At 39.6% G+C, this 25,258-nt stretch overlaps 1 protein-coding gene across 1 annotated transcript in view; it reads left to right on the forward strand.

Moving 5' to 3' along the window:
- RTKN2 (rhotekin 2) overlaps positions 1-25,258 on the forward strand; it is a 127,763-nt gene that overhangs the window by 12,429 nt on the left and 90,076 nt on the right. The gene's annotated exons all lie outside the window — the stretch shown is intronic.

A 25,258-nucleotide genomic window follows, 5' to 3' on the forward strand; every position in this document is an offset into this window, starting at 1 on the left:
GGATTTTAAGTATAGGCATGCTCAGTTGTGTCCAACTCTTTGGGACCCCATGGACTGTAGCCCGCCAGGCTCCTCTGTCCATGGGATTTTCCAGGCAAGAATACTGGAGTGGGTTGCCATTTCCTGCTCCACAGGATCTTCCCGACCTAGGGATCCAACCTGCGGCTCTTGCATCTTCTTTACCGCTGGGCCACCTGGGAAGCTGGCTTAAGTACAGTGTGGGACTAAACACTCAGTATTTTGTCATCACTCACAGTTACGTAGAATGTTCCTCTGGGAATCACATCTGCCCTTCATATTTATGTTCTTTAAATATTTATAATGATTTGTGAACTGGCCATTTTATTAATTTGACAGTACAGCTTTCCTGAAGTTGCTGATTTGTAAAAATGTTAAATTGTCTTAATCCTTGTTGGATTTATATAACAAAGATAAGAAAAAAATATCTGGAACTCTCACCTGAAAATGTGTACAACTTTCAGTTTCTTTACTGATTATCTTTGATAAAAATAGCTTTGATGGTATATTTCTTTTATATTTCAACATTTATGTTTATCACTCATATAGAAACATTGCATCCATTAATTATTATTTCTTTAAAAATCTGAATATTCTGTATGAATTATTTTGTTTACAACTTCTTTTTGTTATGTGCACATATAATCCGAGGTCACTGATCAAATGTAACTGAAAATTGCAGTACTTTCTTTCTTATTATGTAAAAGAACCTAAAGATAAAAAAGAATCCCATGATAGTTTTTTTTAGTTCCTTCAAGAAAGTAAATTATGTAAATTATGGCATTTGATTAATCAATCCAGTATTTATCAAATATCTACTACTTGTAGAACATTTACTAAATATTGTGCTAGTGTATTCAAATTCAAAGAACAGAATTTGTCAAAATGTGAGTATATTTGTATATTCAGCAGTGAAATAGTTTACCTTCAGAGACTCAGCAGTCTGTGCCTTTCTTCGTTTTGGTGGTCTTCAAGGTAGAAAAGTATTCCAGTTTTACTTTGCTGCCAGAACTTAAATAACACTTTAATGAGTCTACTGCCTAACACTAGTCTACCTTCTCTAAAATTTTATGATAAAATGTCAAAAAATTAATAGACTACATCTAGAGGTTTTCAAAGAAGAGTTAAATCACTATAAAATGATATAGTTAAGGAAGGTCTCGGAGAAGGCAGTGGCACCTCACTCCAGTACTCTTGCCTGGAAAATCCCATGGACAGAGGGCTGCCGTCTATGGGGTCGCACAGAGTCGGACACGGCTGAAGCGACTTAGCAGCAGCAGCAGCAAGGACGGTCTAATGAAAGAATTGGATAGATAGAGTTTGGTTTGTTTAGTAGGAGGAAAGCAGGATTCCAAGAAAGAAAAAATCTCAAAAGTTTAGGATAAAAGATGAGCATGAATTATTCAGTTGCAGTGAAAAGATATGTTTGGATGAAGCTGAAGATCAAGCCAAAGTGGGAAAGGATGTGGATAGCAAAGATTCAGGAAAGCTTACAGTGATAGGAGTTTAATTGGTATTTCCTGATAGTCTTTCCAGCTGGCATATTCTGTGCCAGGGCATTTATAAATACCACATCACAAGCTGAGAAAGGTATAAACTACTTTATTGAAGATTTGGGATAGGGACTTAGAGATATTAAGTAACTGTTTCAAAGGGGACCCAGTGGTGTCTCTCTGTTTGGGATGTGAACCCCAATGACTTAAAAGCCAGAGAAAACTTAACCCTCCCTGAAGAAACCATGTACTCTGTACTACCCCAAGCTACTCTAGTAAGTTATTTGAGGGCTTTATGTTCAGCTCATTGTTTGCTTATCTTTTATCATTTTATTTTCAACAAGAAAGAGGTATGATAAAGTGGGTTTTGGGGAAGGTTAACTGGCAGACCATTGAAAAGGATGGTGAGACAAAATAGTGAAATAATCAATTTTTAAGGAAAATATTTAAGAACAAAGAGTCGGATACGACTGAGCAACTGAACAACAGATTTAAGAACAGACAGATGAAGTGATCAAATAAGTGACTTTTGATGAGACCCTGGTGGCTCAGATGGTTAAGTGTCTGCCTACAATGTGAGAGACCCGGGTTCAACCCTGGGTTGGGAAGATCTCCTGGAGAAGGAAATGGCAACCCACTCCAGTATTCCTGCCTGGAGAATCCCATGGATGGAGGAGCCTGATAGGCTACAGTCCATGGGGTCGCAAAGAGTCGGACACGACTGAGGGACTTCACTTTCACTTATAAAAACTAGTACATGAGTTTTGGATTTTTCTGATAGATACTCTCACAAGGTGCTCTCTACACAGAAACAAGCATTCTGAAAACAGTTTCAGGTATTTCTTAATTTATTAGGAATTGTCTTGTAAGTAAACAAATAGTCTTGCTTCATTTTACAGTCTGGTTAACTGATGTTTCAAGAAACAGTTAAGCCCTAATGCCCCAAGACCTGCATTCTGTGTAATGACTTAACTTCTGTATATGTGGAATAGTGCTAGTTTGGTACCATTTTTGGGAGAACTGAGAAAAAAGTAGTCATTTTCTGGTTTAATTGAGGAACCCTACTTGATAAATCAGTGATATAGTCATATCAGTTGCTCTTTTTTTAACCACCTGGGAATATTGATGACTGGTTAAATGTTCCCTTACTATAATACTCTAATAATGTAACAGAAGCCTTGTTCTCGTTAACTTCTGGTATATTATCCATTTTTTACATCTAGATATGCAAAAAATGTCTGGTTTGTGTAAAATTCATAGTAGAGTCAGAGTGACTCAGGAAAAAGTGAAGGGACTTACCTGGTTAAGAATCAGCCTGCCTGTGCAGGGGATATGGGTTTAATCCCTGGTTTGGGGAGATCCCACATGCTTCAAAACAATGGAGCCCACATGCCACAGCTACTGAGCTTGTGCTCTAGAGCCCAGGAGCCCGTGGTACCCGAAGCCTGTGAGCCCTAGAGCCCGGGAGCCCACGGTGCCCAAAGCCTGTGAGCCCTAGAGCCTGTGCTCTAGAGCCCGGGAGCCCACGGTACCCGAAGCCTGTGAGCCCTAGAGCCCAGGAGCCTGCGGTACCCTAAGCCTGTGAGCCTTAGAGCCCGGGAGCCCACGGTGCCCGAAGCCTGTGAGCCCTAGAGCCTGGGAGCCCACGGTGCCTGAAGCCTGTGAGCCCTAGAGCCCAGGAGCCTGCGGTACCCGAAGCCTGTGAGCCCTAGAGCCTGCACTCTAGAGCCCGGGAGCCCACGGTGCCCGAAACCTGTGAGCCCTAGAGCCTGTGCCCTAGAGCCCGGGAACCCACGGTGCCCGAAGCCTGTGAACCCTAGAGCCCAGGAGCCCGCGGTGCCCGAAGCCTGTGAGCTCTAGAGCCCGGGAGCCCACGGTGCCTGAAGCCTGTGAGCCCTAGAGCCTGTGCTCTAGAGCCCGGGAGCCCACGGTACCTGAAGCCTGTGAGCCCTAGAGCCCGGGAGCCCACGGTCCCTGAAGCCTGTGAGCCCTAGAGCCTGTGCTCTGCAACAAGAGAAGTCACCAGAATGAAAAGCCCTGTACCCCATGGACTGTAGCCTATCAGGCTCCTCCATCCATGGGATTCTCCAGGCAGGAATACTGGAGTGGGTTGCCATGTACATGTACCATGTAGCCCCCACTTGCCACACTAGAGAAAGCCTGCAGGCAGCAATGAAGACCCAGTGCAGCCCCCCACCCCCCAAAAAAGTGGAATATAGAAAGCTTTCTTGTTTGAGTAGACAGTAGCTAATAGGGGTAAGAGGTAGAGTGTGGATAGCTTACCACCTTAGTTTAGAGGACAGGATTGCTTGTTTACAGCAGCCTGTCAATATGCTACTCTTTTAATTGGTGAGTAAAACTCACCACCTTTTTCTGTATGTTATAGGTGTGTGTGTGTGTGTGTGTGTGTGTGTGTGTGTGTGTGCGTGTGTGTGTGTGCATGTGTGCGCGTATGCACACACTCAAGTGCAATGTGAATTGTGCCTAGTTTGTTGCAGTGTTCTGACCGCTGTGCCAGACTCCTTTGTCTGTGGGATTTTCCAGACAAGAATACTGGAGTGGGTTGCCATTTCCTACTCCAGGGGATCTTCCCAACCCAGGGATCAAACCTGTGTCTCTTATGTGTCCTGCATTATCAGTTGGATTCTTTAACACTGTGCCACCTGGGAAGCCTGTATAGCCATTAAGAATTGCTTATATTGGTTCACTTCTTAAAAACAGCTAATGGTTTAAATTTACTAAAATTCTTCAGATAGACACTGCATTCCATGATTTTTGTGGTCTGATCTCAAACTACTTCCATAATAGTTTACAAATTAGTTTGTTAATTTCTACTTTGCAAATTTATTCCAGCCAAATGCTTGGTCTGTATCCTCAAAACGGTTTTTGAATTTTCCTGCCCCTGCTTTTGTTTATACTGAAGTGTCCTATCTTCTGCTTCCATTTTACAAACCTTTTTTGTTCTGCCATACCTTACTTGCATCATCAAAGTTTCCTTCATAAGTGAGTTCAAAAAAAGATCATTTCTTACTTACACTCATAGTAAGGACTCAAAAAATGATTATTTGCTTCCTCTTAGTTCTAGTAACATTTGAACCATGAATATCTCACTGTAACATACTATATTCTCTTTGGAATATGTATTTTCAATTACATGATAAACTTTTGGAGATGGGGACAATGGATCATACTTATTGGTGAAACAGAAATGATGCCTAGAGCTAGAAGGCAATTCAACTGATGTTGATTCTTTTCTCTTTGTATCCCCCAGACCACCTAATAGTGCTCTATAATTATTTAAGAACAGTTTAATTTGTGCTTCATAATGTTTGTGTCATTGTCCCTTCCATGTGTATAATGAACAAATAGGGCTTATAATTTAATAATTGTTAATTATATGGCAGTTACTTCTTATTCTTCTTGTTACTTTATTCCTTGTTCTTAGGTTCTTACTGTTTTTGCTGGCCTCTATGCTTGCCATGTTCTCAGTTGTCGTTTTTTATTCTCTACTTTCTTAACCTTTTTAAAATCAATTTTTTATTGTGGAATTTCATATGTAAAAACTTATAAGAATAGTATGATAGACATCATCTTTATTCTCCACCTGGGAGTTTGCCAAATATGTTCACTCTTTCTCTGTCTTTATCTTTGTACTCATACACACGTGTGCCTGCATGTGCACACATGCTCATTTTTCTTTGTCTGTGTTGAATCATTTGAAAATAAGTAGCAGACAACATAGGATGTATACTTCAATAGTTCAGCATGTATCATCTAAAAACAAGAACATTTCCTACATAACCTAAATACGATTATCATATGTAAAATACTGACAGGAATTCCATAATAATCAACTAATATTCAGTCGATATTCAATTTATCCTAGTTGTGAAAATTGTTTATAATTGCTTTTCTCAAATTAGAATTCAGTCAAGATTCATTTGATTATGTCTCTTTAGTTTCTTTAATCATTTTACCTTTTTTTTTGGTCATTAATAATTTATTTTATTTTTTAATTTTAATTTTTACTTTATTTTGCTTTACAACACTGTATTGGTTTTGCCATACATGTGGCATGAATCTGCCACTGGTGTACATGAGTTCCCAATCCTGAACCCCCCCTCCCACCTCCCACCCCATATCATCTCTCTGGATCTTCCCCGTGCACCAGCCGCAAGCATCCTGTATCCTGTATCAAACGTAGACTGGTGATTCCTTTCTTACATGATAGTATACATGTTTCAAAGCCATTCTCCCAAATCATCCCACCCTCTCCCTCTCCCACAGAGTCCAAAAGTCCGTTCTATACATCTGTGTCTCTTTTGCTGTCTTGCATACAGGGTTATCATTACCATCTTTCTAAATTCCATCTATATGTGTTAGTATACTGTATTGGTGTTTTTCTTTCTGGCTTACTTCACTCTGTATAATAGGCTCCAGTTTCATCCACCTCATTAGAACTGATTCAAATGTATTCTTTTTAATGGCTGAGTAATACTCCATTGTGTATATGTACCACAGCTTTCTTATCCATTCATCTGCTGATGGACATCTAGGTTGTTTCCATGTCCTGGCTATTATAAACAGTGCTGCAATGAACATTGGGGTACATGTGTCTCTTTCAATCTGGTTTCCTTGGTGTGTATGCCCAGCAGTGGGATTGCTGGGTCGTAAGGCAGTTCTATTTGCAATTTTTTAAGGAATCTCCACACTGTTCTCCATAGTGGCTGTACTAGTTTGCATTCCCACCAACAGTGTAAGAGGCTTCCCTTTTCTCCACACCCTCTCCAGCATTTATTGCTTGTAGACTTTTGGATAGCAGCCATTCTGACTGGTGTGAAATGGTACCTCATTGTGGTTTTGATTTGCATTTCTCTAATAATGAGTGATGTTGAGCATCTTTTCATGTGTTTGTTAGCCATCTGTATGTCTACTTTGGAGAAATGTCTATTTAGTTCTTTGACCCATTTTTTGATTTGGTCATTTATTTTTCTGGAATTGAGCTGCATAAGTTGCTTGTATATTTTTGAGATTAGTTGTTTGTCAGTTGCTTCATTTGCTATTATTGTCTCCCATTCTGAAGGCTGTCTTTTCACCTTGCTTATAGTTTCCTTTGTTGTGCAGAAGCTTTTAATTTTAATTAAATCCCATTTGTTTATTTTTGCTTTTATTTCCAGTATTCTGGGAGGTGGATCATAGAGGATCCTGCTGTGATTTATGTCAGAGAGTGTTTTGTCTATGTTCTCCTCTAGGAGTGTTATAGTTTCTGGTCTTAGGTTTAGATCTTTAATCCATTTTGAGTTTATTTTGTGTATGGTGTTAGAAAGTGATCTAGTTTCATTCTTTTACAAGTGGTTGACCAGTTTTCCCAGCACCACTTGTTAAAGAGATTGTCTTTACTCCATTGTATATTCTTGCCTCCTTTGTCGAAGATAAGGTGTCCATATGTGTGTGGATTATTCTCTGGGCTTTCTGTTTTGTTCCATTGATCTATATTTCTGTCTTTGTGCCAGTACCATACTATCTTGATGACTGTGGCTTTGTAGGAGAGCCTGAAGTCAGGCAGGTTGATTCCTCCAGTTCCATTCTTCTTTCTCAAGATTGCTTTGGCTATTTGAGGTTTTTTGTATTTCCATACAAATTGTGAAATTATTTGTTCTAGCTCTGTGAAAAATACCGCTGGTAGCTTGATAGGGATTGCATTGAATCTGTAGATTGCTTTGGGTAGTATACTCATTTTCACTATATTGATTCTTCCAATCCATGAACATGGTATATTTCTCCATCTATTAGTGTCCTCTTTGATTTCTTTCACCAGTGTTTTATAGTTTTCTATATATAGGTCTTTATTTTCTTTAGGTAGGTATATTCCTAAGTATTTTATTCTTTTTGTTGCAATGATGAATGGAATTGTTTCCTTAATTTCTTTTTCTGCTTTCCTATTATTAGTGTATAGGAATGCAAGGGATTTCTTGTGTTGATTTTATATCCTGCAACTTTACTATATTCATTGATTAGCTCTAGTAATTTTCTGGTGGAGTCTTTAGGGTTTTCTATGTAGAGGATCATGTCATCTGCAAACAGTGAGAGTTTTACTTCTTCTTTTCCAATTTGGATTCCTTTTATTTCTTTTTCTGCTCTGATTGCTGTAGCCAAAACTTCCAGAACTATGTTGAATAGTAGCGGTGAAAGTGGGCACCCTTGTCTTGTTCCTGACTTTAGGGAAAATGCTTTCAATTTTTCACCATTGAGGATAATGTTTGCTGTGGGTTTGTCATATATAGCTTTTATTATGTTGAGGTATGTTCCTTCTATTCCTGCTTTCTGGAGAGTTTTTATCATAAATGGATGTTGAATTTTGTCAAAGGCTTTCTCTACATCTATTGAGATAATCATATGGCTTTTATTTTTCAATTTGTTAATGTGGTAAATTACATTGATTGATTTGCAGATATTGAAGAATGCTTGCATCCCTGGGATAAAGCCCACTTGGTCATGGTGTATGATCTTTTTAATGTGTTGTTGGATTCTGATTGCTAGAAGTTTGTTAAGGATTTTTGCATCTATGTTCATCAGTGATATTGGCCTGTAGTTTTCCTTTTTTTTTTTTTTTTAGCATCTTTGTCAGGTTTTGGTATTAGGGTGATGGTGGCCTCATAGAATGAGTTTGGAAGTTTACCTTCCTCTGCAATTTTCTGGAAGACTTTGAGTAGGATAGGTGTTAGCGCTTCTCTAAATTTTTGGTAGAATTCAGCTGTGAAGCCGTCTGGACCTGGGCTTTTGTTTGCAGGAAGATTTCTGATTACAGTTTCAATTTCTGTGCTGGTGATGGGTCTGTTAAGATTTTCTATTTCTTCCTGGTTCAGTTTTGGAAAGTTGTACTTTTCTAAGAATTTGTCTATTTCTTCCATGTTGTCCATTTTATTGGCATATAATTGCTGATAGTAGTCTCTTATGATCCTTTGTATTTCTGTGTTGTCTGGTGTGGTCTCTCCATTTTCATTTCTAATTTTATTGATTTGATTTTTCTCCCTTTGTTTCTTGATGAGTCTGGCTAATGGTTTGTAAATTTTATTTATCCTTTCAAAGAACCAGCTTTTGGTTTTGTTGATTTTTGCTATGGTCTCTTTTGTTTCTTTTGCATTTATTTCTGCCCTAATTTTTAAGATTTCTTTCCTTCTACTAACCCTGGGGTTCTCCATTTCTTCCTTTTCTAGTTGCTTTAGGTGTAGAGTTAGGTTATTTATTTGACTTTTTTCTTGTTTCTTGAGGTATGCCTGTATTGCTATGAACTTTCCTCTTAGCACTGCTTTTATAGTGTCCCACAGGTTTTGGGTTGTTGTGTTTTCATTTTCATTCGTTTCTATGCATATTTTGATTTCTTTTTTGATTTCTTCTGTGATTTGTTGGTTATTCAGAAGCGTGTTGTTCAGCCTCCATATGTTGGAATTTTTAATAGTTTTTCTCCTGTAATTGAGATCTAATCTTAATGCATTATGGTCAGAAAAGATGCTTGGAATGATTTCAATTTTTTTGAATTTATCAAGGTTACATTTATGGCCCAGGATGTGATCTATCCTGGAGAAGGTTCTGTAAACAATTGAGAAAAAGGTGAAATTCATTGTTTTGGGGTGAAATGTTCTATAGATATCAATTAGGTCTAACTGGTCTATTGTATCATTTAAAGTTTGCGTTCCTTTGTTAATTTTCTGTTTAGTTGATCTATCCATAGGTGTGAGTGGGGCATTAAAGTCTCCCGCTATTATTGTGTTACTGTTAATTTCCGCTTTCATACGTGTTAGCATTTGTCTTACATATTGTGGTGCTCCTCTGTTGGGTGCATATATATTTATAATTGTTATATCTTCTTCTTGGATTGATCCTTTGATCATTATGTAGTGGCCTTCTTTGTCTCTTTTCACAGCCTTTGTTTTAAAGTCTGTTTTATCGGATATGAGTATTGCTACTCCTGCTTTCTTTTCGTCTCAATTTGCATGGTATATCTTTTTCCAGCCCTTCACTTTCAGTCTGTATGTGTCCCTTGTTTTGAGGTGAGTCTCTTGTAGGCAGCACATATAGGGGTCTTGTTTTTGTATCCATTCAGCCAGTCTGCCTTTTGGTTGGGACATTCAACCCATTTACATTTAAGGTAATTATTGATAAGTATGATCCTGTTGCCATTTACTTTATTGTTTTGGGTTCAGGTTTATATGCCCTTTTTGTGTTTCCTGTCTAGAGAATATCCTTTAGCATTTGATGGAGAGCTGGTTTGGTGGTGCTGAATTCTCTCAGCTTTTGCTTGTCAGGAAAGCATTTGATTTCTCCTTCATATTTGAATGAGATCCTTGCTGGGTACAGTAATCTGGGCTGTAGGTTATTTTCTTTCATCACTTTAAGTATGTCTTGCCATTCCCTCTTAGCCTGAAGAGTTTCTATTGAAAGATCTGCAGTTATACTTATGGAAATCCCCTTGTGTGGTGTTTGTTGTTTTTCCCTTGCTGCTTTTAATATTTGTTCTTGTGTTTGATCTTTGTTAATTTGATTAATATGTGTCTTGAGGTGTTTCATCTTGGGTTTATCCTGTTTGGAACTCTCTGGGTTTCTTGGATTTGGGTGATTATTTCCTTCCCCATTTTAGGGAAGTTTTCAACTGTTATCTCCTCAAGGATTTTCTCATGGTCTTTCTTTTTGTCTTCTTCTTCTGGGATTCCTATAATTCGAATGTTACAGCGTTTCATATTGTCCTGGATGTCTCTGAGATTGTCCTCATTTCTTTTCATTCATTTTTCCTTTTTCTTCTCTGATTCATTTATTTCTACCATTCTATCTTCTTTTTCACTAATCCTATCTTCTGCCTCTGTTATTCTACTATTTGTTGCCTCCAGAGTGTTTCTGATCTCATTCATTGCATTATTCGTTATATATTGACTCTTTTATTTCTTCTAGGTCCTTGTTAAACCTTGCTTGCATCTTCTCAATCCTTGTCTCCAGGCTATTTATCTGTGATTTCATTTTGATTTCAAGATTTTGGATCATTTTCACTATCATTATTTGGAATTCTTTCTCAGGTAGAATCCCTATCTCTTCCTCTTTTGTTTGGTTTGGTGGGCATTTCTCCTGTTCCTTTACCTGCTGGGTATTCCTCTGTCTCTTTGTCTTTGTTATATTGCTGTGTTTGGGGTGGCCTTTCTGTAATTTGGGAATTTGTGGAGTTCTCTTTATTATGGAGTTTCCTTGCTATGGGTGGGATTGTATCAGTGGCTTGTCAAGGTTTCTTGGTTAGGGAAGCTTGTGTCGGAGTTCTGGTGGGTGGAGTTGGATTTCTTCTCTCTGGAGTGCAACGAAGTGTCCAGTAATGAGTTATGACATGCCAGTGGTTTTGGAGTAACTTTGAGCTGCCTGTACATTGAAGCTCAGGGGTGTGTTCCTGTGTTGCTGGAGAATTTGCATGGTATGTCTTGCTCTGGAACTCGTTGGCCCTTGGGTGGTGCTTGGTTTCAGTGTAGGTATGGAGGCGTTTGATGAGCTCCTATCGATTAATGTTCCCTGGATTCAGGAGTTCTCTGATGTTCTCAGGATTTGGACTTAAGCCTCCTGCTTCTGGTTTACAGTTTTATTTTTACAATAGCCTCAAGACTTCTCCATCTTTACATCACCGATGATAAAACATCTAGGTTAAAGATGAAAAGTTTCTCCACATTGAGGAACACTCAGAGAGGTTCACTGAGTTACATGGAGAAGAGAAGAGGGTTGACTGGAATGAGATGAGGTGGGATCAAAAGAGGAGAAAGCCAGCTAGCCAGTAGTCACTTCCTTATGTGTACTCCTCAGTCTGGACTGCTCAGAGATGTTCATGGAGTTATACAGGGAAGAGGAGAGGGAGGAAGTAGACAGAGGTGGCCAGGAGGATAAAAGAGGGAAATGAAAAGGAGAGAGAGATCCAGCCAGTAACCAGTTCCCTAAGTGTTCTCCATCGTCTGGAACACACAGAGATTCACAGAGTTGGGTAGAGAAGAGAAGGGGGAGGGAGGAGACAGAGACAACCTGGTGGAGAAAAAGGAGAGTCCATGGAGGAGAGGGTGGTCAAGCCAGTAATTTCGCTCTTAGGTAAAATTGGGTACTGATGGTTGGGTTTTTAAATGTACAAAATTGACAACAAATACCAAAAAGCAAAGATAAAAAATCTAGAGTAGAGTTTGGATTTTCATAAATACAATATTAAAGAAATGAAGAAGAAGAAGAGAAAAAAAACACAAAGTTATAAGAATTATTAAACAACAACCACAAAAAATATATATACAGCATTTGCTTTAAAAATAAGGTTTTTCTTTTTAAAGTAATAGTAGGCTATAAAAATAAAAATTAAAGGAGAAATAGAGGACATAAAAATTTTGAAAAGGTAAAAAAAGAAAAAAGAAAAAACAATCAAACATCAACAAAACAAAACAAACAAAAAAAAGAGAATGATCGAACAAATAGCAAAGATATATCTGGGACTTTCTCTGGTGTTGTGGGCAGTGTGGGGTCACTTCCAAGGCGGTTCCCTCTGTTTAATTTCTTCTGTTTGCTGGTCTCTTCAGTGTCTGATTTCCGCCCTGACACAAGGAGGCGGTGGTGGACACTTTTTTTTTTTAGGCTCATTTGTTCAGTCACGCTGTGGGGAGGGAGGGATGCTGCAAACAAATAACACTGGTGTGTGCTCGCAGTGTCTCAGCCCCGCTGGGCCTGCCCCTGCTCACGGCGCACACCGTTCAGGCTCTATGTTGCACCACTGGGAACCGTCTGAGGCCGGCCCTAGGCTGCATGTACCTCCCCGGTCTAAGCTGCTCAGGCTCGGCTCTCAGGTAGCCCTCAGAGGCGCAGATTCGGTTGGGCCTGCGTTTTGTGCCCTTCCCAGGTCTGAGTAGCTCAGGCGTTTGGCAAGCGCGGTTGTTGCGACTTATCGCCTTTCCCGTCCCTGCTGTTCAGTTTTCTGGGTGTACCGCTGGTGCCCCTTGTGAGGCAGATGGTGACTGTCCAGAACCCCCAGAAGTCTTAGCAAAGAAGCCTGCTTGCAGTTTGGTAGGTAAAGTCTCTCCGGGGCTGCGATTGCCCCTTCCAGCCCTTAGGGCTCTGGCTGCCTGTCACCGGAGGGGGATGGTCTACAGCCAGCTATTTCTGTTCTGTCCTTTGTTCTGTGCGCGGTCCTGGCCGTGTCTTATGTTAGAGCTTTTCGCGTGGTAGCTATCCCACAGTCTGGTACGCTAGCCCAAGTTAGTTCGCTCTGGTTACACTCAGGGCATTCCAGCCCGATCCTTAAAAAGCACTGCAGCCCGCACCTCCCTGCGCAGCCCCCACTTGCTAGTGGCAGATGCAGGCGTCTGCACTGCTTCTCTGCTGGGGGAGTTACCGTTGGGCTCGTAATCTGTTGGTTTTAATTATTTATTTATTTTTCTTCCCTGTTATGTTGCCCTCTGTGCTTCCAAGGCTCACCACAGACTCAGCAGTGAGAGTGTTTCCTGGTGTTTGGAAACTTCTCTCTTTTTAAGACTCCCTTCCGGGGACAGGACTCCCTTCCCAGGACGGAGCTCCCTCTCTGCCTCCTTTACCTCTTTTTTCGTCTTTTATATTTTTTCCTACCTGTTTCTGAAGACAATGATCTGCTTTCTTGAATGCCTGATGTCCTCTGCCAGCATTCAGAAGTTTTGTGGAATTTACTTAGCGTTGAAATGTTCTTTTGATGAATTTGTGAGGGAGAAAGTGGTCTCACCGTCCTATTCCTCCGCCATCTTAGGACCGCCCCCCCATTTTACCATTTTCTAAAAACTCTTTGTCATTGATGTTTTGAAGATTCTAGACTTTAAAAAATATCCTCTAAAAATATTCTGCATTTTATATTTGTCTGTATAGGGGAGGGAAAATTTTTCCATTTGCCCCTCTGATTTCTTTTGACTGGTCTAATACAAGACAGATTAGTAAGAGAAAAAAAATTTTAATTTTGTATATATGGTGGTCCCATACCAGACCACCTGACCTGCCTCGTGAGAAACCTATATGCAGGTCAGGAAACAACAGTTGGAACTGGACATGGAACAACAGAATGGTTCCAAATAGGAAAAGAAGTACGTCAAGGCTGTACATTGTCACCCTACTTATTTAACTCATATGTAGAGTACATCATGAGAAACGCTGGGCTGGAGGAAGCACAAGCTGGAATCAAGATTTCTGGGAGAAATATCAGTAACCTCAGATATGCAGATGACACCACCCTTATGGCAGAAAGTGAAGAAGAACTAAAGAGCCTTCTGATGAAAGTGAGAGGAGAGTGAGAAAGTTGGCTTAAAGCTCAACATTCAGAAAACTAAGATCACGGCATCTTGTCCCATCACTTTATGGCAAATAGATGGGGAAACAGTGGAAACAGTGTCAGGCTTTATTTTTTAGGGCTCCAAAATCACTGCAGATGGTGATTGCAGCCATGAAATTAAAAGACACTTACTCCTTAGAAGAAAAGTTATGACCAACCTAGACAGCATATTCAAAAGCAGAGACATTACTTTGCCAACTAAGGTCGGTCTAGTCAAGGCTATGGTTTTTCCTGTGGTCATGTATGGATGTGAGAGTTGGACTGTAAAGAAAGCTGAGCGCCAGTGAATTGATGCTTTTGAACTGTGGTGTTGGAGAAGACTCTTGAGAGTCCCTTGGACTGCAAGGATATCCAGCCAGTCCATCCTAAAGGAGATCAGTCCTGGGTGTTCATTGGAAGGACTGATATTGAAGCTGAAACTCTGATACTTTGTCCACCTGATGCAAAGAGCTGACTCATTGGAAAAGACCCTGATGCTGGGAAAGATTGAAGGCAGGAGGAGAAGGAGATGACAGAGGATGAGATGGTTGGATGGTATCTCTGACTCAATGGACATGGGTTTGGGTGGACTCCAGGAGTTGATGGACAGGGTGGCCTGGCATGCTGTGGTTCATGGGTTGCAAAGAGTCGGACATGACTGAGCGACTGAACTGAACATAACTAAAAGATTCAAAAATTGACCAAAGCAGATGGTTTATTATTTATACCTTGTTGGACAAAGAGTAAATTATTTGTGAAGATTTGAGAAAGCAATGGGATTTGAGCTTAGAGTAGCAAATTAGTGAAGAAGTAATGAAGTTTGCATATACAGCTTCTCTGCCCCAAACTATGTGTCTCAGGCAATAAAAATGCCTCCATCCTCCAGCATAGGGAGGGGATATTCCCATAGGAGCTTTGTTTCCTGCTTTCAAGGGAACAAAGGAGGCTTAGGGTGTTCTTGCATGAACTATTTCTCAGGTAACTTTAATTCAAAAAATATGCCACTTTGGCATCTTTTGGGGTGGCCTTCCCCAATTCCCATCAGTTACTTGTTTATGGTATTATTGAACTTTTTCTCCTTTTTTGCTGTAACTGAAAGTTGGAACTTAGTCAGATTCTGATTAAACGTCTCTTGCAATAATTTTTCTAATTGAGATTGGATACTGTATATTCTGCCGTTGTGTTACAATGTGATACTTGTTTTTACTGTTTTAAATAATGCTAAGTTTGATCCCTTGATTTAAATAGCAGTTGCCACATGTTTCCTCTGTGATACTATAATAACTTTCCCTTCATGATTCATAAGTAATCTTTGTGCTGTTACATTGCAGCTGGGAGAATATTCTGTTATCCAAGAAGCTTTCACTTAATGATTGTATCCATTTATCAGTTCAGTTCAGTCACTCAGTCACGTCCGACTCTTTGTGACCCCATGAATCGCAGCACGCCAGGCCTCCCTGTCCATCACCAACTCCCGGAGTTCACTCAGACTCACGTCCATCGAGTCAGTGATGCCATCCAGCCATCTCATCCTCTGTCGTCCCCTTCTCCTCCTGCCCCCAATCCCTCCCAGCATCAGAGTCTTTTCCAGTGAGTCAATTCTTCTCATGAGGTGGCCAAAGTACTGGAGTTTCAGCTTTACCATCATTCTTTCCAAAGAAATCCCAGGGTTGATCTCCTTCAGAATGGACTGGTTGGATCTCCTTGCAGTCCAAGGGACTCTCGAGAGTCTTCTCCAACACCACGGTTCAAAAGCATCAATTCTTCGGCACTCAGCTTTCTTCACAGTCCAACTCTCACATCCATACATGACCCCAGGAAAAACCATAGCCTTAACTAGACGGACCTTAGTAGGCAAAGTAATGACTCTGCTTTTGAATATGCTGTCTAGGTTGGTCATAACTTTTCTTCCAAGGAGTAAACGTCTTTTAACTTCATGGCTGCAGTCACCATCTCCAGTGATTTTGGAGCCCCCCAAAATAAAGCCTGACACTGTTTCCACTGTTTCCCCATCTATTTCCCATGAAGTGATGGGACCGGATGCCATGATCTTAGTTTTCTGAATGTTGAGCTTTAAGCCAACTTTTTCACTCTCCTCTTTCATTTTCAGCAAGAGGCTTTTTAGTTCCTCTTCACTTTCTGCCATAAGGGTGGTGTCACCTGCATATCTGAGGTTATTGATATTTCTCCCGGCAATCTTGATTCCAGCTTGTGCTTCATCCAGCCCAGCATTTCTCATGATGTACTCTGCATTGAAGTTAAATAAGCAGGGTGACAATGTACAGCCTTGAGGTACTCCTTTTCCTATTTGGAACCAGTCTGTTGTTCCATGTCCAGTTCTAACTGTTGCTTCCTGACCTGCATACAGATTTCTCAAGAGGCAGGTCAGGTGGTCTGGTATTCACATCTCTTTCATAATTTTCCACAGTTTATTGTGATCCACACAGTCAAAGGCTTTGGCATAGTCAATAAAGCAGAAATAGATGTTTTTCTGGAACTGTCTTGCTTTTTCCATGATCCAGCAGATGTTGGCAATTTGATCTCTGGTTCCTCTGCCTTTTCTAAAACCAGCTTGAACATCTGGAAGGTCACAGTTCACGTATTCCTGAAGCCTGGCTTGGAGAATTTTGAGCATTACTTTACTAGCCTGTGATATGAGTATCCATTTATGATCCTTGCCTAAATTATTAGGACTTTACAAGACCGTCATTATCTATTAATAATACTGTGTTTTCCTATAACTTTTGGCTAATATTCTTTTGTAAGGAAGGGCATTCCTCTTCTTTCTGTCTCCATAGATTTGTTGGGGGTTTTAATACAATGTGTTATTATCATTTGTATTCATTAATCTTTTTTATAGATTAAATTGTCCCAATTTTGTTCAGTGGAAGGTCCTTTAAACTGGCTTCTTTGTCCTTTTGACTTGTCAATGGGAACTCTCTTACTCTCTGGCACAAAAGGATGTCCCAGGTTTGCCTTGTATTTTCTGTGCATTAGACCTTGAGTCTGCCATTTCTTTAATGAGTCTTGATCTGCTTTAAGGGCCAATGGTAATTTGAAACCGAGATATGAGCATTAGGTATGCTCACTTTTATTGGGATTGCTAATGTTAGGCCTTGGAAACAGTAAAACTATGGGAAAGACTTAAAAACTGATGAGTTTATATTGATCTTTATAAGTTTTTTGAATTACTTTGTATCTCTTTTTCTTATACTAAATATCTTAATTCCTAAGAAAGAGCAGTATATTTCCTTATTTGATTTGTATATATATTTGTTTTATACTATGATTATATAAAATAGTTTTGTGTAATACCAGCATTATTGCTGATATAAATCCATCTGGGCAAGTTCAAGATATCCTTGTAATTCTTTTCTCACCTACAGAAATTATTAAAACTTTACATAAAAAATTGAAAGAATTATATTGTGAAGATGGATATATCTGCAACTTAGAGTCTACAATTAATATTTTACTATATTTTCTTTGTCTTATATCTTTCTACTCATCTATCAGTTCAGATTATTTTTTATGATGAAAGGTCTTTTTTTAACGTGTGTGTGTGTACATACAAATATATATACATTCTTGTGGATACAAGGTTAAAAGTTTAAAAGTTACTTAAAATAGCTCACTCTCTCTCTCTGAATTTTATGTTATCAGTTTCATAAACAGCCATTCATTACTTGTGTCAGTTGGGGTTGCCTTTTATCCCTCTTTGAATAAACTGCTTTCTGTATATGCTTTGTTTGTTTTTCCTCAATGCTGGATTAGTAGTACCTGCCTCTATTCCCACTTGAAGAGGCAAACACTGTTCTTTTTCTTTTTTTCACTGTAGATTTTGCCTATTCTAGAACTTAATATAAATGGAATTTGTCCAGTGTGTACCCTGTTCTTTTCATCAGCATAATATTTTTGAGATCCTTCAGTAACTAGCATATATCAGTGAGATTCTTCAGTAACTAGCATGTATTGTTCCTTTTTATTGATAAGTATTTTTCTGTATGAATATACCATGGTGCCACTTCCTTCTTCTGGGGTTGACTTCTGTCCAACTTATTCCTAGTACAGGTTGCTTGCCAGTCCCTTCAGGTAGTTGTGTTTTAAATAGTTTTTCCATATTTTAAATTGTTTTCTTTGGGAGACTTTCTCGGATATGAGTTACTCTTAACATTGCATCTTGATCAGATAAATTTTTATTTTTTCCTACTTTACAAAATGCTTTGACATTTTCTTTCTGACTTCATGTGGTCAGCTTTCATGACTGTCTTACAGATTTTTGAAGTTAAATTTATTTTAATCGAAGTACAAAGTTCAGGCTGGAAGTTGAATGGTTTTGTGAAGATGTACAAGACCTTCTAGAACTAACACCCGAAAAAGAAGTCCTTTTCATTATAGGGCACTGTAATGCAAAAGTAGGAAGTCAAGAAACACCTGGAGTAACAGGCAGATTTGGCCTTGGAGTACAGAATGAAGCAGAGCAAAGGCTAATAGTTTTGCCAAAAGAATGCACTGGTTATAACAAACACCCTCTTCCAACAACACAAAAGAAGACTCTACAGATGAACATCACCAGATGGTCAACACTGAAATCAGATTGATTATATTCTTTGCAGTCAAAGATGGAGAAGTTCTATACAGTCAACAAAAACAAGACCAGGAGCTGACTGTGGCTCAGATCATGAACTCCTTATTACCAAATTCAGACTTAAATTGAGGAAAGTAGGGAAAACCACTAGACCATTCAGGTATGACCTAAATCAAATCCCTTATGATTATACAGTGGAAGTGAGAAATAGTTGCAAGGGATTAGATCCGATAGACAGAGTGCCTGATGAACTATGGACGGAGGTTTGTGACATTTTACAGGAGACAAGGATTAAAACCATCTCTAAGAAAAAGAAATGCAAAAAAGCAAAATGGCTATCTGAGGAGGCCTTAGAAATAGCTGTGAAAAGAAGAGAAACCAAAAGCAAAGGAAAAAAGGAAAGATATACCCATTTGAATGCAGAGTTCCAAAGAATAGCAAGGAGTGACAGAAAGCCTTCCTCAGTGATCTGTGCGAAGAAATAGAGGAAAACAATAGAATGGGAAAAACTAGAGATCTCTTCAAGAAAATTAGAGATACTAATGGAATATTTCATGCAAAGATGAGGTCAGTAAAGGACAGAAATGGTATGGACCTAACGGAAGCAGAAGATATTTAGAAGAGGTGGCAAGAATACACAGAAGAACTGTACAAAAAAGATCTTCACAACCAAGATAATCACGATGGTGTGATCATTCACCTAGAGCCCAAACATCCTGGAATGTGACATCAAGTGGGCCTTAGAAAGCATCACTACGAACAAAGCTAGTGGAAGTGATGGAATTCCAGTTGAGCTATTTCAAATCGTGAAAGATGATGCTGTGAAAGTGCTGCACTGAATATGCCAGCAAATTTGGAAAACTCAGCAGTGGCCACAGGACTGGAAAAGGTCAGTTTTCATTCCAATCCCAAAGAAAGGCAATGTCAAAGAATGCTCAAACTGCCGCACAATTGCACTTATCTCACATGCTAGTAAAGTAATGCTCAAAATTCTCCAGGCCAGGCTTCAGCAATACGTGAACTGTGACCTTCCAGATGTTCAAGCTGGTTTTAGAAAAGGCAGAGGAACCAGAGATCAAATTGGCAACATCCGCTGGATCATGGAAAAAGCAAGACAGTTCCAGAAAAACATCTATTTCTGCTTTATTGACTATGCCAAAGCCTTTGACTGTGTGGATCACAACAAACTGTAGAAATTCTGAAAGAGATGGGAATACCAGACCATCTGACCTGCCTCTTGAGAAACCTATATGCAGGTCAGGAAGCAACAGTTAGAACTGGACATGGAACAGCAGACTGGTTCCAAATAGGAAAAGGAGTACGTCAAGTCTGTACATTGTCACCCTGCTTATTTAACATATATGCAGAGTACATTATGAGAAACGCTGGGCTGGAAGAAGCACAAGCTGGAATCAAGATTGCTGGGAGAAATATCAATCACCTCAGACATGCAGATGATACCACCCTTATGGCAGAAAGTGAAGAGGAACTAAATAAAAAGCCTCTTGCTGAAAGTGAAAGTGGAGAGTGAAAAAGTTGGCCTAAAGCTCAACATTCAGAAAACGAAGATCATGGCATCTGGTCCCATCACTTCATGGGAAATAGATGGGGAAACAGTGGTAACAGTGTCAGACAAATCACTGCAGATGGTGATTGCAACCATGAAATTAAAAGACGCTTACTCCTTGGAAGAAAAGTTATAACTAACCTTGATAGCATGTTGAAAAGCAGAGACATTGCTTTGCCAACAAAGGTCCATCTAGTCAAGGCTATGGTTTTTCCAGTGGTCATGTGAAAGTTGGACTGTGAAGAAGGCTGAGCGCTGAAGAATTGATGCTTTTGAACTGTGGTGTTGGAGAAGACTCTTGAGAGTCCCTTGGACTGCAAGGATATCCAACCAGTTCTTCCTAAAGGAGATCAGTCCTGGGTGTTCATTGGAAGGACTGATGCTGAAGCTGAAACTCCAATACTTTGGCCACCTATGTGAAGAGTTGACTCATTGTAAAAGACCCTGATGCTGGGAGGGATTGGGAGCAGGAGGAGAAGGGGACGACAGAGGATGAGATGGCTGGATGGCATCCCTGACTCGATGGACATGAGTCAGAGTGAACTCCGGGAGTTGGTGATGGACGGGGAGGCCTGGCATGCTGCGATTCATGGGGTCACAAAGAGTCGGACATGACTGAGCAACTGAACTGAACTGACTAACTGAACCGAACAAAGTTCAATATCTGTGTATACTTACATTTATGCAATAGGGCTTCTCTGGTAGCTCAGCTGGTAAAGAATCCGCCTGCAGTGCATGAGACCCTAGTTCGACTCCTGGGTCAGGAAGATCTGCTGGAGAAGGTGTAGGCTACCCACTCTAGTATTCTTGTGCTTCCCTGGTGGCTCAGACAGTAAAGAATCTGCCTGTGGTACAGGAGACCTGAGTTCCATTCCTGAGTTGGGAAGGTCCTCAGAAGGATGAAATGGCTACCTGCCCTCGTATTCTGGCCTGAAGAATTCCATGGACTGTATATAGTCCATGGGGTTACAAAGAGTCAGCGTGACTGAATGACTTTCACTTCAGTTTTTTATATATACGCAGAAGATGTGTGTTACTGAATACAGTTTTAAGATCTTCTATTGCCTTATTTTTTGACCACTTGAACTATCTTGGACAAAAAGAGGTTAAGATTTTTGTTATTAAGGTTTTGCTGTCTTCCCCTTCTATACCCCATACTTTCTGTTTTATGAAGCATTTGGTACCTAGTACTTGTTATGTGTTCATTGCTAGTTGCAGCCTTTAGCAGTACGGAGTCTCCTTTTGTTGTTGTCCTGTAAAGCTTTTGGATCTGAGTTCTACAATTTTCTGATAACAAGATCTTATACTCTGATTTCTTATTGTTTGCATTTGTTTGGTATCTCTTTGTCCATCTCTAATTAGCCTTTATGAATTGTTTGTTGAAAGTGTGTTTCTTGTATTCATGAGTTTTACATTATGAGTGTATCTGAAAATCCTTTTACTAGAGAAATCTGGGCTTCCCTGGTGGCTCAGATGGTAAAGAATCCTCCTGCGATGCGGGAGAACTGGGTTTGACTTTGTGTGTGTATATATATATAGCTGATAAACCTGATTTCAGTTTTGTCATATTCTTATATGTTAACTTACGTGTATTATAATTATAGCTTGTCTTTTATATGTGGCCTGTTTTCCTTATTCGTTTTTTGATTTAAGAAGATTATTTGTCACAGTAGTACTGGAACTTCATATGTTTAAAAACTATATACTGTTAGCTTTATAATGACCTTAGTTCTTTTTTTTTTCTTAGGCTTCTCCAATTTTGTTTTTCTGCTTTATATGATATCATTTTGGAGAAGGCAATGGCAACCCACTCCAGTACTCTTGCCTGGAAAATCCCATGGATGGAGGAGCCTGGTGGGCTGCAGTCCATGGGGTCGCGAAGAGTCGGACACAACTGAGTGGCTTAAAATATATTAATAGATTCAGTTCTTTTATTTTCGGACAGTTTTCCTGGAGTAAAAGCTTTGAGGGGTGGGGGTGGGGGAAACATTAATTCTATCCTATCTTGTTATTTTATTTTTCATATTTAAGGACTCCAGTTACATGCAGATTGGATCTTCTTTGCCTGTCTTTTATGTCTGTCACTTTCTTTTTGATGTTTTTAAACACTTTATTTTATCTTTTTGTTTTGATCCACTGTATCCCTTTTTGCAGCATTTACCTGCTGTTTATCCTTTACTAGTGTGAGGTGTTAGATTTCAGATTCTTGTTTTCTCTCCTGTTTGCAGTAGCTTTTTAAGCTACACTTAATTCATTTTGAAGTATCATGTTACTTTTTTTTTGTTCTTTGTTTTTTGGAGAGTGCTTGGTGGGATATTTTTATCAGCTGAAGCATTGGAATTCTACTTTCATTTTATAGTAACTTTCTATTGGTGTTTGAGTCCTTTTTTGTTGTTGTTCCTAATGAAATATGTAGGATGTAGTATTTTTCTGGGTCAAGTGGTGATAGTGGAGGGAAGTGGGTAAAAGGAGCTACTTGGTTTCATAGTTCAAAAGTGTTTTCTATTATTAGAAGGATGGATAGGAGTTTTGGTTCCTTTAGACATGTTCGTCAGTTGATTTTCTGATAGTTTGATGCTATTTTATATCTAAGGCATTTTAATTTCAGTTCCTTTCTCCTCCTCCTCTTCTTTCTCCCCTTCCCAACCCTTTCTCTACCTCCTCTTGCTCCCTCTCCCCTCCTCTTCCTTGTCTTCTTCCTTCCTTCTTTTTATCATGGCCAAACCTTCCAAGGATACCTCCGCTATTGTGTGTCTCTTCTCCACAAGACTAACAATGTCTGAACCACAATTCTTTTGGAACCCCTACCAGGGCTGTGGTAGACACCAGATTTTGTATCCATCTTCTAGAGGAGATGATTAAATAAGTTGATCTTATTTTGTGTTCTGAAGTTGGTTTTCAGTTGCCCAGTCATGTCCAACACTTTGCGACCCCATGGACTGCAGCATGCCGGGCTTTCCTGGCCTTCACCATCTCCCAGCTTGCTCAAACTCATGTTCATTGAGTTGGTGATGCCATCCAACCATCTCGTCTTCTGTTGTCCCCTCCTCATCCTGCCTTCAATCTTTCCCAGGATCAGGTCTTTTCCAGTGAGTCAGCTCTTTGCATCAGATGGTCAAGTGTTTTGCAATACCTGACTATTTGGGTGAGGCCTGCAGGAGCTGGCTCTGTTGTTTTCAGTTGTAAATTGAAGTCTAATTTCTAGTTATGCTGTTGGTTTGGGCCATAGATGATTTTATTTGCTTTCCTTGTTGATGTGAAACTTTTTATAGGATTCTAGAAAAGATTCCAATTTAGGTGACTATCATTATCTTCCCTGGTGGCTCAGAGGTTAAAGCATCTACCTGCAATGAGGGAGACCCAGGTTTGATCCCTGGGTCTGGAAGATCCCCTGGAGAAGAAAATGGCAACCCACTCCAGTATTCTTGCCTGGGAAATCCCATGGACGGAGGAGCCTGGTGGCCTACAGTCCACAGGATCGCAAAGAGTCGGACACGAGTGAGCGACTTCACTATCACTATCACTGTCTATCATTATCTTGTAGAAACTGGGAAGTCATACTCTGATCACTTTAACAAATGATTTAGTGCCTCTTCCATGTAAGCTTCAAATTAATACTAAAGCCACAAATTAATACTAAAGCCACAAATGCTCACAAAATAATCCTGGTTTTCATGGACCTTCCTGAGAACGATACACAAATACTAGGGCTTCGCCAGTGGTTCAGATGGTAAAGAATCTGCTGCAGTGCAGGAGATATGGGTTCAATCCCTGGGTTGGAAAAATCCCCTGGAGAAGGGAATGGCTATCCATTCCAGGATTCTGGCCTGGAGAATTCCATGGATAAGAGGAGCCTGGCAGGCTATAGTCCATGGGGTTGCAGAGTCAGACATGACTTAGCAACTAACACTAAAAATGATACAGAATACATTAAAAATATTATTTCATTCAGTAGCTATTAGATAACTACTTCCCACCATTTACAGATGAGGATGCTGAGTCTGAGAGGTTAACAGCAACTTACTAACTAGTTATTAATGGGTAAGAGTCACACCTATAGGACTTGCTCCACCAAAATGACCATATCCTATTTTACTTCATTTGATATTCACTAAACGTTTGTTGAGTTCCTTAGACTGTACTGAGTTATATATTGGGCACTGGTGATTGAGCAGTGAACAAAATAGGCCGAAATACTATTCTTTTTTTTTAAATAATTTTATTTATTTTTGGCTGTACTGGGTCATCATTGCTGCATGAGCTTTTCTCTGGTTGCGGTGACCGGGGGCTGTGCTTTGCTGAGGTGCGTGGACTTCTCATTGCAGTGGCTGCTCTTGTTGTGGAGCGTGCACACAGCTCTGGCGGTTGTGGCTCCCGGGCTTTGGAGCACAGGCTTCATAGTCGGTGCATGATCTTAGTTGCTCCACGGCATGTGGGATCTTCCTGGATCAGGGACCAAACCTATGTCTACTGCATTGGCAGGTGGATTCTTCACCAGTGAGCTGCCAGGGAAGCCCCCAGAATTCCTATTCTTACAGAACTTACATTTTAGCAATAATGTTCTCTCCTGGCCTAACCCACGAGTCTATCTTCTTGAAACTTTATTTGACTTTGTGAAAATAATACTAGTCAAAGATATTTATAGGACCTAATTATATGTATCATTCAACATGATTGTGATTTTAATAATGCCACAAAGCTAAATAGTTTCTTACACTCCAATTGACTAGTTTAGTTAGTTACTTATATACTATAACATAAACAAAAATAAAGGCTAAAAGTGTAGATTGCCAGTGAAATTATGTACTCCTGGTATTTCTGCAGTACAATATGGTATATTAAAGACATTACTGGTTTTACTTTTTTAAACTTCATATTGTTTGGTGTCTGTTGAAACTAGGTTATTTCAAGATTTAAAGTAGAAAACTCATCTTCCCAACTTAACATACTTATGAACGTATTGAATTTATACCACATAGTTTTACATGGCTTAAAATTCCATGTTAAGCATTTCTGAGTGAGGGGTGAAGGATTTTTATAACCTGCTTTTAAATAATAGAGTCCTATTTAGAATTCTTCTAGTGCTTCGTTAAGAAAATAATACTTTCATCATGTGTCATTTCTTAATGTATTTTGTTAACTCTGGAAGGCAGTGCTATTGTAAATTCCAATATGGAACAATATAAAATGAGGTAAACTATATTTACTCTGCTAATTTTAATACAGATTTTTGAGCAACAAAGTGGCTGATTGGCACCCTCTGTTGG

The sequence above is a fragment of the Capricornis sumatraensis genome, chromosome 10, assembly GCF_032405125.1.
Source record: "Capricornis sumatraensis isolate serow.1 chromosome 10, serow.2, whole genome shotgun sequence".
NCBI classification, from domain to species: domain Eukaryota; kingdom Metazoa; phylum Chordata; class Mammalia; order Artiodactyla; family Bovidae; genus Capricornis; species Capricornis sumatraensis.